A 14761-nucleotide genomic window follows, 5' to 3' on the forward strand; every position below is an offset into this window, starting at 1 on the left:
TCCACAGCTGCGATTGGTAGCGTGTAGTACTAAACCTTATGTTTGATAAGGCCAAGAGGATTTCATTATCAGAGTCATTAAGCCGGCAAATACATTTATAAATGAGATTTCTTAAAACAGCTTGTAGAGGATTGACTCCTGCAGCCACAAACATTTCACTTGCACTAGACCATCGAGGTCTCTTCAGCAATATTCTCATGGCATCATTATAAGCTACTTGAAGTTTCCGTAAACTTGCTTTTCTGTAGTTTGACCACAAATGTGCAGTATAGAGTGGTGTACAATATGCTCTGAACAGAGACATCTTCATTCCATCTGTACATGCATTAAACTTACGTAAGAGAATGTTTGCTTGTGCATACATCATGCGGCATTGCCTAGAAATATCTTCATCATCTGTCATTTGTTCCATAATAAAGTGTCCAAGATATTTTAACTTATTACAGACATTAAGATTAATATCAGACAATTTAAAATCAGGACATTTTAGACATTTATCCTCTTTGGTTCTAAAGATCATGACAGCACTCTTACTGGCGTTGTATTTGATGTCATGTTCCACACCATACACAGAACAAACAGTAAGGAGCTGCTGAAGACCAGCGCTAGATGGACTAAGCACAACAAGATCATCTGCATACATAATATGGTTCACTAGAGTACTACCAATCATGCATCCAGTATTACAGGCTTTAAGTCGCTTGGACAGATTATCAATATAAAGATGAAGAACTGGGGACAAAATTCCACCTTGTCTGACACCATTGCTAACCCCAAATGGGGCTGAGACCCTATTGCCCCATTTTACTTGCATAGTCTGGTGGCCATACCAGTAGACCAGAGTTTTCACAATGTATTTGGGCACCCCTCTTTGATTCAGTTTAACAAATAACTTCCTACAGTATGATTAACACGATCAAAGGCTTTAGAAGCATCAATGAAACACATAAGAACTGATGCGTTATTACCTCTATATTTGTTAACCATTTCCTTTAAGGCGTATATAAGTCAGTGCCATGTTTAGCCTTAAAGCCAAACTGGTTATCTGTTGAGTTAATAAAGTCATTTAATCTGTCCAGCAGAATTCTTTCTAGTATTTTTGACAGTATGCTGGCTAACGCTATGGGCCTATAGTTATCTAGGCTTCCCACTTTACCGGCTTTGTCCTTAATAACTGGCACTAACAGAACAGACAACATTGAGTCTGGTAAAAAGCCATGACTCATAAAGGCAGTAAAGCAAATAGAAAGGAGAGGAGCTATCTTCATACTGGCATATTTAAGATGTTCAGCAGAAATATGATCTACACTAGGGCTGTGCAATTAATCGTATTTTAATCTCGATTACGATTTTGGCTTGCAACGATTACGAAAACAACGTAATCGAAATAAAACGATTATTATTTTTATTAAAAAGAAAAAAAAAATTATTATTATTTTTTTTTTTTATTTTTTATTTTTTGGTTTTTCAGTTGAATTATACTTAATGTTCAGGGTAATCAACTGTTAAAAACATACTGTTCACATTTTTGTTTCAATAAATGGATGTTTTCAAAGTAAATGGATAATCGTTTTTAATAATCGTGATATCAATTATTGACCAAAATAATCGTGATTAGGATTTTTGCCATAATCGCACAGCCCTAATCTACACCACTTGCTTTGTTATCAGACAGCTTGTTTATAGCTTGGTACACCTCATGTGACATTATCACCATTGAATCATTGCTATCAATATCATCTACCTTATACAGTTCACTTTGGACACAGTTGAATAAGGTACTATAATGCTGTCGCCATAACTCCGCAATATTGTCTGTTCCGGATGTTCCAGTTAGGGTTAGGGTTAGGGGCTTTGCAGTTATAGAGATATTTTGGAGTTATTAATACCCCTCACTTCTTTCCAAAAATCAATAGCATTGTTACTTAGCAGCTTCTTAGCCATGGAATCGGCCCTCATAGCTTGCTCATTTTTACAGATGAAGCGAATAGCATACTTGTATCTTGCATTAGTAAGCTTCTTGTACTCAAATACAGACCCTTGTCTGGGTCTGCCTGCCATAGCCCATGATTTAGTGGCTTCACAGGCTTCAGCACGATACTCAGCTTCATACTTATTCCAGCCAGGCCTGATGTTATGTGTTTTATTGTTTGTAGTAAGGCTTACTGCCTTCATACAGAGCACTTACTATATCATTGTACATGGAGCAGATATCACTCCTATGCTTTGCATCCTTACAATTAACATCACTACACATAATTGCATCTCTAGGTAGATGAATATTAGTTAAGGATGTATCCGTCTGAGCATAATAGGATGTAATGTCTTCCTTTGTGAGGGTTGACCAGTCTAGTTTTTCTGTTTGAACACTATTTACATTTCTGGTTAGCCCAGATGTTCGACATTTATTGACACGAGTCGTTGCTGTCCCATACAGAATGCTCATACACTCAAGTGAAGCATGCGCATCAGCTGTACCAATACAATGGTCAAGCCATGACGTAGTATGCCAGGCCTCAATCAATCAATCAATCAATGTTTATTTATATAGCCCAATATCACAAATGTACAAATTTGTCTCAGTGGACTTCACAGTTTGTACAGAATATCAGTATGACAATACGACAGCCTCTGTCCTTACTCTGACTATTCCCATTCCAAAGTCAGTTGTAGACTCCCCAGCACCATGGAAATTATCATTGAGAGAGTTTAGTTTTTCCAAGTCTTGCTTCGCTAAAAATGTCTCTTGCATACAGTACATAGTATGTCACAGTTCTCCAGAAGGTTGTCAGCTACAATGCGGCGAGCTTCATCCCCTGCGCTCTGGCCCATACAAAGGCCACGACAGTTGTACGACAAAACCTGAATAGTCATTTAGCGAGACAAGTGAGTGCCCATAGCACCAGCAGGCACACTCATTCCCCCCGCAGTAGGTGCAGTGTTTGAGCCGATAACTCCCGCTCTGCGCGGCTCATAATATCGCCGGACAAATGCCCCTTCTGGCCAGATCTCCGGATTGTACATTTCGCTGACCTCATTGCATTCAGCAGATACTTTAAATCAGGGGTGGGGAACCTCCGGCCCCCGGGCCGTATACGGCCCGCGAGACCATTTGGTACGGCCCTCGAGGTAATTTATAAACACACGCAAAAAAGCAAAAAATTAAAGAAATCTAGACCGCAAAATAATTAAACAAGCGAGTGCCTGTTTTTCCTGGCCAAGGTCAGGGTCCATGAACACAACACGAGCCTAACGTGTCATCACGTGGTATATGTCTCGTCTGACAGGGGTGTAGTTCTGCCGGAGAGCACCGGAGAGCACCGGAACGCCCCTCCGGGCCGGGACTTCACAAATTGCAGTAGCCTACCCATAAGGAGCCGTACACATGCCGCAGTTTTTGCGTGGATGTGTCTTTAGTTGTAAGCCCAGTGGTGATCTGTTCATCTGTCATACTGATCATACAGTCAATAACTTTGTTGTTATTAGCATCTGGTTAGCTAGCTATGCTAACGAATATAAGAAGCTTTTTCTACAACCAGTGAGGTAAAGGCACATGATGATCATTATAGTTATAAAAAAATAAGAGAATAAAGAAAACACGTATAAAATACTATATGACAGTAAAAAAAAGTTGTTATTAATAAACAAGAATACAGTTTGAAAGGAGAGTGATTTGTAAAATATCCATAAAGAAAACTAAAATGTGTTTACAGTTCTGTTTCATATGGGTGTTGAGAGATGTATCCATAGATCTCTTCATGTTGCTCTCAAAGTGCACCAGATTGATGCTTTTAACTTCCACATTTAAAAAAAATCTTCCCAGGGGAGCATGGGACCCCCCTAGAGGAGGTTAGGTCCCCCCGGACTTAAATCATCTTCACATGGATAGGAAACTAAATCCATTTGCACACATCTTGTGTCCATATCTTTCTGTTTTGGTGGTCATGCCACAACCGTGCACGTGCATGCATGCGCGAGTCATGGTAAGATATCTGGATTAAGAGGTTGCTTTTTCTTTGCACAGCATGAAAGAAAGGCCAAATGAATGGGCTGTGATTTTAGTATTTTTAAGCAGAGGTCAATAATTTGTACGGCCCTCGGAGTATGTTGAAAAAATTGAAATGGCCCTTGAGAGGAAAAAGGTTCCCCACCCCTGCTTTAAATGAACCGTATCTACCGTGTATAGTGCCAATTTTTTTACCTCACAGCCAAGTTTTTCTTTAAAATACACAGACAAAGTTTCAACATCTAGGTCTGGTGAGAACTTGGAAGCAAAAACACTCACCAGCTTAGTCTTGACCATTTTGATGTTGAGGATGATGTTGATGATGTTGTAGCTCCGGTGCCAACAATAGGCACGTTACCGGATTTATTTTTCCGCTTGGGAGCAACAGTGCGTAATCTTGGTTTATCAGCAGCCATCTCTGAGTCATGACGTCGGCCTTTTTTCACAACATGACTCCACTTTGGAGAGCCTGGCAAAAACGTTAATCCACTGGGACTATCCTTTGTCGTAGCCCTCTCCACGTTCAGAGCAGAGGCCCCCGCCGCAGCCCTCACTCCGAAACCCAAGTTTGAGGCTCCCGCTTGTGCTGCCCCCAGCGCGGTGCCGTCCAAGCGGGCCCCGACCACCGCCGCCTCATCCGAGCCATCGAGGCCCCGTGTCAGGTCAGTGGAGCGCTCCAGTGCACACACGCGGTGATCGATCTCCACGCGGTGATCGATCAGCCTGTAGCTGCATTGCGTGCTTCATAGAGCAGACCTCAGCGCACAGCTGCTCCATTCTCCCAAGTAGGCTCGAGACATCCATGTTAGTAAATGTCACCAGCGGCAGTTCATCCAAGTAATGAGAAACAATCTGGGAGTGTTTTCCCCACACTCGTTCATTACTTTAAGGCAACTTTTTATATTGTTGGCGTCTTTGTGCGTCCCTTTATGGGAAACGTTCCGCTGTGTAGTGGGGCAAAGTTCAAACAATACTTTCTTCGAGGCCTCTATCCACTCAGAATCAAACGTGTTTGCAGCCAACAGGACGATCTCATCCTGGCTTAATGTCTTGATTTTTACAGCAAGGAAGTTAAGTAGCTCATCCTCAACAATAACTTTACCGTCAACAGTCGTGTAGATCTCAGGTTTTACTCAAGACCGGCTGAGAGTCCGACTAAAGACAGGAGCAACCAAGCTTCGTGGTGCAGTGCCCGCCATTTTTATATATAGAGAGAGATCAAGATATATATAACATTTTTCTTGGAATATTTTTGCCATTATGATGGCATTGGCTTTATACTTTCTTCTTTGGTAATTAAGCTAATTATTTTCAGATATAAAAAAAAAGGTTGTATTTATTTAAGTCCTTTTTGCGATATTTTGTAAACAATTTGGATATTTCACAAATCATTTACAAATGTTTCCCCATTTCTTTAAAATGTTTGGATTTGGATTATATTCATGTATTACTAATACAGTATTAGATATTTAACATTTGTTACGATAAGTCTAGTAGAGATTAATTCTAACATTTTAATTTAAAAAATGGTTCTGTCCAGGTTGCCTCTGGATAATACACCTGCAGAAAAAATTACTTTAGTTCATTAAAGTTAGTAAAAAGTGAAATGCCAAGTTTATCTTGAAAACGGAACGCTCGGTTCTACATGAACAAATAGGGGAAAGAAACCAACAAGACAGAACATTGATTTTTCTCCAATATATATAAAGATTACATTGATGTATTGATTTGATGAAGAGAAAAAAGCAAGGCAGAGAAACAGATTTTATCTCTTTTTGTTTTGGTAAAGTCTAGAAATCTGTGCCAGGAAAAAACGGAGCTGAGCTGAAGTGAAATGAAAGGTTTGAGAATGAGGGCACACTGAGAGAAAGAGCAGGTTATAGGAAGAATAGAAGAAGAGTGGAGGGTGTAGAGGAGAGAGTGAGGAAGAAGAGGAAGAGGGTAGACAGAGAAGAAGGAGAAAAAACACAGCGGAGGGAGAGACCATGAAGCGAGACGAGAAACTAAATAGATGAGAGATATGACTGAACACTCTCTGAGTTTGTGATTCACTTCACATCCTTTACATGCCTCTCGATATTGTTATATGTGTGTAACAGGCCATCATCATCATCATCATCATCATCATCATCCTCATCATCATCTTCCTCCTCAGCTGCAGTAATATCACAAACACTAACTCAGTTATCGCAGTATAACAAAGCACTGACCTGAGTGTTTAAACAGTCCACTGTCATAGTGGAAGTTCTTTGAGACTGTAAACAACTGTGCTTTGAGCTAAATGTTGACATGCTAATATGCTAAATTCCACAATGCTAACTTGTTGATGCTTAGTGAGTAAGTATTTACGATATTCATCAAAATATGTACATTTTATTCAATATTCTAAGAATACTTTTTTTTGCAAATTCAACAGATTTATTTATTTTCAAATCATATTTAGATATTTCACAGATATTTATTCAACACATATTCAACAATTTTTTCTTTGTTTTGTTTTGGATTCTTTTAAGGTATTCTTACAGTTTTTTCAGAAAATCTACTAATAATGGTAAAATAAAAAAAAGGAAATACAGTATAAAATCTCTTACATTCACATCTAACACCTAAGGCCTAAATGAGTAAATACCTATCCATTAACAAAAAATGTAACTTGATCCTAAAAGCAAAGCTGCATTTTTCAACAAAAACAACTAAATACATTTCCAAAACATGTAAAACCCAATTAAACCATCTTCCAGATATTTCCCAGTTCCTGAACGTTAACGCTCCCTCCTTGTGGCTCTCCATGTGCTTCCTGAATGACAGTCAGAAGGTGTCAGCCTGTAGGTGTGACTGCCGTTACATAAACACTCTTCTATTTAAAGCTGCGGTGTGGAGTGTGTGCGGGGTCACCTGAGGACAGCCGCTCTCTCACTCATGTTTCTCCTCAGCGGGGGATCAGAGTATGTTTGTGTGCTCATGCGTGCTCTCCGCCTGCATTCATGCATATGTGTTGGCGTGGGAGCAGAGTGTGTTTAGGTTTAGGGATGCACTGACCTGAAAGGTTTTAGAGCCTGTGAACAAACAGGAGGGACAGTATGTAAAAGTGTCTTCTTTTACCAGATGACGCACTAGCTGAGGACTTTATTTATTTAAAAAAAAAAATTTAGGAGGGTCATATAGGCTCAGGAGAGCACACGTGCATGTTTGCTGGCTCAAACGTGAGCGCAGTGGAGTGAAACAGTCGCTGTACATTCAGCTGACTGCCTGCTATCCTGGGAAGACCTGTCACACAGGCTGGGTTTCCACCACATTCCTCCATGTGACCTCACACACACACACACACACACACACACACACACACACACACACACACACACACACACACACACATACACACACACACACACACACGCACACACACACACACACACACACACACACACACACACACACACACACACACACACACACACACACACACACACACACACACACACACACACACACACACACTTCCTCCTGGGAAACAGACTATCCCTCCTTGTCATGTACAAGACGTCCTCACTTTGACCTCCCTTAAACAAAGCTCCCTTTTATGAACTACAAAAGATCCATGAAGTTGTAGTTTTTTTCTATTTGTTGTTACCAACGTTGTAAAATGAGGACACGTTTTTTAATTTGATGCACAAATAATGTGCAGATCTTCAAGAGGAATTAGCTGGGGAAAAGTTACAGAAAAGAGACTGCACACTACATGATGCTCCTATGAAAGGAATTCCTTGTCTTAAGAAGAACTTCTCTATTTTCCCGGGTTTAAATGACACCAATTTATCATCTGTATGTGCATGCATTTTTAAAGAGGCCCTATAACCCTTTTTAGGGTTGTCCCTTCCCTGTAGTGTGTTATATAGGTTTGTGTGCATGTAAATGGTCTACATGGCTAAAATCCCTGTGTTCCCTCCAGAGGGAGTTTCTCTCCCATTTTCTTTTAGAGAATAAAGGTACACTTTCTGATTTGACTAGTGCAATAGCCTCCTATGGCTCACCTTAACAAAATCATTATTAAACTCACCACGGTCCTTAACAACTGGCTCCTGGTTAAATAAAGAATCAACTAAAAATATTAATCACCTTCTAACCTGCGTCCCAGCGCTCGGACCTCTCGATTTATAATCCTTAATATAATCTATAATATTCTTAAATAGGTCATTGGTCACAAAATTGGTAAAGTTTGTACTATTACTTATAATTGTGCTTGTAACATGGTATTTCAACACTGCGGTATTACTATTAAACTGTAGTTTTGCGTCTTAACAATGTGAGAAGTTATTTTATAAATCTGTTTGTATGACCATTACTACTGTAGCTTCTGTCACACAAAGATTTTAAACAGTTTATACGTACAGAGATTAGATCAGGGTAGCGCAAACTGTCGGGGGTCCTGTGAGGACGCGGAGGTCCAGCCAGCAGATCTGTCAGAGCTGAGGCATCCGAGACAGGCGGCCATTACTTCATTTGGGGAGGGGGGGGGGGGGGGGGGGGGGACAGGCTGGATTGACACGGCAAATGTTCTCATGTTAAAGGGATTATCAGAGAACAGAGGAGAGGAAGCATCACGGACTGACATTTCATCTACTGACAGAGCAGCCTGCAGGGAATATATGTCACTGCAGCGGCACACACACCGAGAGAGTGTTCATCATCCTGAAATCACATAAAACTAGTTCAGTGATTGTACAAAACATACCTGTCCAGAAAGGGCCGAATATTGGCCATTGTTAATGCAGTTTGCAGGTTTCTCATTGTGAACTGCACCTCCCACTTTCCTCCAGAGGAAAACACCTGTCAGGAGTGAGGTCGATCAGATTTACAGTTGTCGAGAGAATTATTAACTAATCCACACACACTCTCAGCTTGGTCAGTGGCGCTGCTCGTCAAAGTACACTCAGTTTGGGACGTGTGGGGGATGGCTAGTTAATGTCTGCTTGTTAGATGCAAAGTGTATTTTCTAATTAACTTTCAACGTATGCAAAAAAACTACTCGTCAGATCAAGGCAACAAAAGTTCTGGGTAAGGATTAGGAATATGTAAATTGGGTTTTGTCAATAATAGAGGATTGTCACGTAAAATAATTTGAATTTGTAACATAATCGATCAATGAATAAAAAACCTGTATTAATCCCAGGGGGAAATTAGGTTTTGTGACCAATGGACCATATTAGAATCAATTAAATACATATACATTGAAGTAAAAATAGGTAATAATAGTCCTTGTAGCCACTGGGACACAGCTTCTTCTCAGACTCATGGTGAAGACATGATGAAGACTCAGACTCATGGTGAAGACATGATGAAGACTCAGGCTCATGGTGAAGACATGATGAAGACTCACACTCATGATGAAGACATGATGAAGACTCAGGCTCATGATGAAGACTCAGGCTCATGATGAAGACTCAGGCTCATGGTGAAGACATGATGAAGACTCAGACTCATGGTGAAGACATGATGAAGACTCAGACTCATGATGAAGACATGAAGAAGACTCAGGCTCATGGTGAAGACATGATGAAGACTCAGACTCATGGTGAAGACATGATGAAGACTCAGGCTCATGATGAAGACTCAGGCTCATGGTGAAGACATGATGAAGACTCAGACTCATGATGAAGATATGAAGAAGACTCAGGCTCATGATGAAGACTCAGGCTCATGATTAAGACATGAAGAAGACTCAGGCTCATGATGAAGACTCAGGCTCATGATTAAGACATGAAGAAGCTCTAGGTGCAATCCTTGTCAGCCCAAACAGCCCGGAGCCATCAAAGGAAACGTAAAATGGTGATAGACTGCATCTATAAAGCAAATGTTGAGTCTTTGCGACCTCAAAGCACTTTTAGTACAAGCCAGTATTCATTCATTCATACACATTCACACAGGGTGCCATCTGCTCAGCAGGGCTAACATTCACACACACTAACCGTTGGCTATGATATTGGGAGCAATATGGGGTTCGTTTTTTGGACACTAGTTGACTGCAGGGGCAGGGAATTGAACAGAGTTGGGTGTAATAATATTACATTTTTCGGTAACGGAGTAATGTAACGTGTTACTTTTATAAATTCAGTTATCACACTACAGTTAGCCTACTAACATAAATAATTACTAGATTCTCCCTTTGACAGACAAGAGGGATTTCCGCCGCAGGTTTATATTTACGTAACATTTGCGCGACTTGCGCGTCCACATGCAGTGCATAAACATGGCTGAGTCGTCATCATCATCAACAGCGATAACTTTCGAGGGGTGGAGGTATGCCCATTATTTTGAGTTCGTCCGAGGAAAGGACAGGAATGTGACGGTGAGGTGTAAACTGTGTCCAGGCCAGAAGCTTTTATCCACTGATGCAAACACAACGTCAAACCTCCACAAGCACCTGCAAAGACAACATGCTAACGTGAAGCTAATAGCTAAGGACCTCCGAATCCAGAGTGAGGATGGTAGGTTTTCACGGACTGTTAGCTTGTGGTAGCCTATTTTATTAAAGAGCATAAAAAGAAAGACTTGTGTTATGTCTTCCTTATTGCAATAGTAATTGTTATATGTGTGCACATGTAGGCCTAAGTTTTAAGTTTTGGCTATAGGCTGTTGCTGAGTAACGCAAAAGTAATGTAAAGAAACGAGTAAAGTAACGAGTTACTTTACTCGTTAGAAAGGCGTAAAATAAGTTGACTTTGTCTTATATTTCACACAGGACATAAACACCAGTTTCATTGGCTAAAGTGTTTTGATGTTTTACGCAGACATTCTCTACTCCCTACTCAACAAAATGTCTCACTCTTTATAAATGCCCACTGCTTTACCTGTCTGTCATGGCGTTGATTTAGATGGAATCCCGTTGCTTCAGCATTAGACGGCAGGACCAGTTTGAAGAGTTGGGAGTGAGCCTGATGTGAAAAAAACTGTTATCTCCGGTCAACAGGGTTGCCGGTTGGCGGTGTTACAGTTGATAGGGTTCCTCTCTAAATACAATACAAAGTGTGCACATAAAGAAATACTTATAAGTATTCCCAGTACATCTACAATACAGCTGCCAAGTGTAAAAACAATCGGATGAAAGGTTGACATTAAAAATCTAAAGACAGCCAAAAAGAGACACCCTCTATTTTAGTGAGAACTAATGAGGCTGCGGCCTTCAGACAGCACATAAATCGAGGATGTAAACTTTGAATCCAGGGAGGAGAAAACACAAAAAGCTGCAGTGACGTGGCAGTGAGCCGACAGCGGTGAATTATTCATTATCATGTTGGAGGGATTATCAGCAAATGGTGGAGGAGGAGGAGGAGGAGGAGGAGGAGGAGGAGGAGGAAGAGGAAGAGGAGGAGAACTGACAGTTAATAGAAGGCTGGAGAGTGGTATTGTGCAGGGACGTATGAGAGAAATTTCTAATTTGTACCATTTTATTCCCGATTGAATAGATATAATGAGAGGTGTGACGACCGTTAGCAGGATGGCAGTCAGTGTGTTCTCGAGAATAATGTTGCCTCCCATTCATTCTGGCTGACATCTCTCAGTGGATGTCACTTGAAACTCAATCTTAGCAAAGCCTGAACCACTTTTCCTTCAGGTAAGGACTCCATGATGTTTCTACAAAAATCCGCACCTCTGACTTGGACTGCAAGGAGTCTGGATGGGGCACTGGACGACCAATTGTCAATCACATTGATTTGAAAACTCCTGCAGATAACCTCTCTACAACATCAGTAGGATATGTCCAGTACTGACCCAGAAGCTGTTCTGGTCCAGACTCTAGACCTCTGCAGCTGATCCAGAATCCAGCATCCCGACTGGTCTTCAACCTCCCTAAATTCTCCCCCACTACACCACTCCTCCGCTCCCTCCACTGGTTACCCGTTGTCCGAATCAGCTTCAAGACACTGGTTCTGGCCTACCGTGTGTGAAGGGATCTGGTCCTTCCTACATTACATGTTTTAACCAAACACCCCAGCACGTGCACTTCACTCTGCATTGGCCAATTGGCTCCCTCACTGTGAGTGGGACCTAGGTACTCAGCTAGGTACACAACAACACGCCTGTTTGCTATCCTGGCTCCAGAATGGTTTAAGGAGCTCCCCACTGATATCCGGACAGCAGAAAGTCTACACATCTTCCGTCGCACACTGAAAACCCACCTGTTTCCACTGCAACAACCAAAACTCTTCTGACTTCTGTACATAGCACACAAAGGTCTAGCTTGTTTGAAGCCTATGCGGAAGCACTTTCAATTGCGTTCAAAAGCTGTCCGTCAACATACATTTGCATACATAACAAATGCTGGTCAGATCCATTACAATTACTGAGAAGTTGATCTTGATATCCTATTACTTGTCTCTGCGGTTTGTAGCACCGCCTACTTCTCTTGATGTGTTCAGAGATTCACTGACAGGGCAGGTGTTGTGTTTACTGACCGCTGTGCAAACACCACAGAGCCAACCGTGGCTGAATGACATCTACAGGACGGGTGTTTCACTTTTATTTTCCCCTGTCACAATAGCTTTACACTACATGCCAGAGCTCTAAGCAAATTCGTATTAGAACTAAGTGCATTTGGTCCTAAATGGAAAGGTTTTTTTTTCTTGATTTAACCTTTTTTTATAATCTATAAATATATTCTTCTCGTATATACTTGTGAGGTCCTATAGTGTGTCAGTTTGCAGCAACCTTTAATCACATTTGAATTATTCTCTAATATTCCTTTGCAGAGTGATGGTTTTGCTGTGACAGTTGCTGAGTTTTGATGCACCTCTCTCCTGAGTGAATGGATGCAGGAATAATGTCCAGAACAGATGCATGCTGGGAGTTGTGCGTTGGTGCATTTGTGTGCAGCCAGTCGTCCAGGCGTCTGCAGATATGTAGGCCGACGCAGTGAGCAGAGAGACCACGGGCACGGGCTGCAGACACATGAGAGGGGGGGGGGGTGTTTGGCGAGGGGTATAGGAAGAGAGAGAGAAAGGGGGAGGGTATAGGAAGAAAAGGAGGAGGGAGGAATGGAAGGGAGGGATGCTGGGGTGAAGAGAGGAGAGTTGTCCTCAGAATGACCCACAGCAGCACCACACCCCCCCCCCCCCCCCCTTTTGCTGCGTAACGCACTGAAACAGGAGGGAAAAAGGAAAGCATGGCCATGCGCCTGCACCACTCATTAAATCCTCACATGAAAAAGGTTCAGTAACAAACCTCACATTAGATTTGACCAGAGAAATACCTTTTTTATTTGACGTGTAGAATTCTTTACACAAGCGGAGGTGTAGATCCGAGCCACCAAAGAAACGGGGGGCGGGGTTTCCCCTCCATTACTGGCCTTATTCGATTTCAATTTGTCAATCATCAAAGTCATCAGTTACTTAAAAAAACTACTATTAGAATGTTATGCCAAATTACTAGCATAAACCAAGGATAGTATTGTAACATATTCTTTTTTTGTATATTGGCTTGGGTCCCGTACCAAGTCGTCTTTTGGCGCAGCTGCTCCGGGCCTCAGATTCAGCCGGAGAAAACCCAGCATCGAGAGTCACGGCGGGGGGGGGGGGGAGGAGATCCAGCAAGAAGATGGCTGATAATCTGTTTTATTTTTCAACAACAGATCATGGCTGTGATATAGAGTTGTGCAGTGATGACGTGTTTTGGTAGGCTGACCCATAAGTTCTCATCGTAAGGGCTCCCTCCACAAAAACAATGGGATTTTTCCATTGGATTTTGGAATATTGCAGAAAACAAGATCTGTGGCAAACAAACATTTCTGATATGTACACGTTTTGTTCAGCAGGATAATCTCCACATATTGGAACCACTTTATGATTTTTGAATCAAAGTGCCATCGGCAGAAGTAAAAAGCTAACATTAGGCCATAAAGGGACTACATGATGGTCAAATGACTTTGCATCACCACCGCTAAGCTAAAGGCAGCTAATGTTTGGCGGGATGACATTATAGCCTAATTCCAAACCACACCACTCCCGCTCCGTGATGGAGTGAACTCCGTCTGTAGTCTCACTCTCAGCTAAACACACACAGGTATATGATCCTAAGATTTTAATAAATACGAGGTAACCATGAAGCTGCTTACATCTGTATGACGATATTAAATGTCTAAATTGTTGTGTAGTTAATCATTAAATATTTGCAGGAACTATTTGCGTAGTGTGTAGAGCAGGGGTAGCCAACGCGGTGCCCGTGGGCACTTAGTCGCCCGCAGGGGGAAATTGGTCGCCCGCATGCATGTTCTAAAAATAGCCATGGAGCTCCGTCTAAAAAAAATATTGAGGTGGCTGCGGGTTTTACCCTAAACATGGCAGAGAAACGAAAGAAAAAGTACTGTTTTCAAGACGTTTGGGAGGAAGAATTCTTTTTTACTACAGTGAAAGAAAAGTGTGTATGTCTCATTTGCGGGGCGATCGCAAAGCGGCACAATGTGGAGAGACACTTTGATAGGTGTCAAAAAAAGCTACAATGCTAACTACCCACCTGGCAGCGCACTACGGGCAGAAAAAGCCTGTGAGTTAAAGGCAGCTTTGGGGAAGCAGCAGTCTTTTTTCACGAGGCCGGTGAAAAAGTCACAAAAAGCAACGGAAGCCTCATTTAGAGCTGCTCATTTTTTGGTAAAGAACAAGAAAGCCTTTTCGGACGGAGAGGTCTTGAAAGGTGCAATGATGGTTATTGCAAACACTGTGATCAGTGACGAGAAGAATGGTTCATCTCCACTCTCTCCGATGT

This window comes from Trematomus bernacchii, unplaced genomic scaffold (assembly GCF_902827165.1).
Source record: "Trematomus bernacchii unplaced genomic scaffold, fTreBer1.1, whole genome shotgun sequence".
Classification (NCBI taxonomy): Eukaryota; Metazoa; Chordata; class Actinopteri; order Perciformes; family Nototheniidae; genus Trematomus; species Trematomus bernacchii.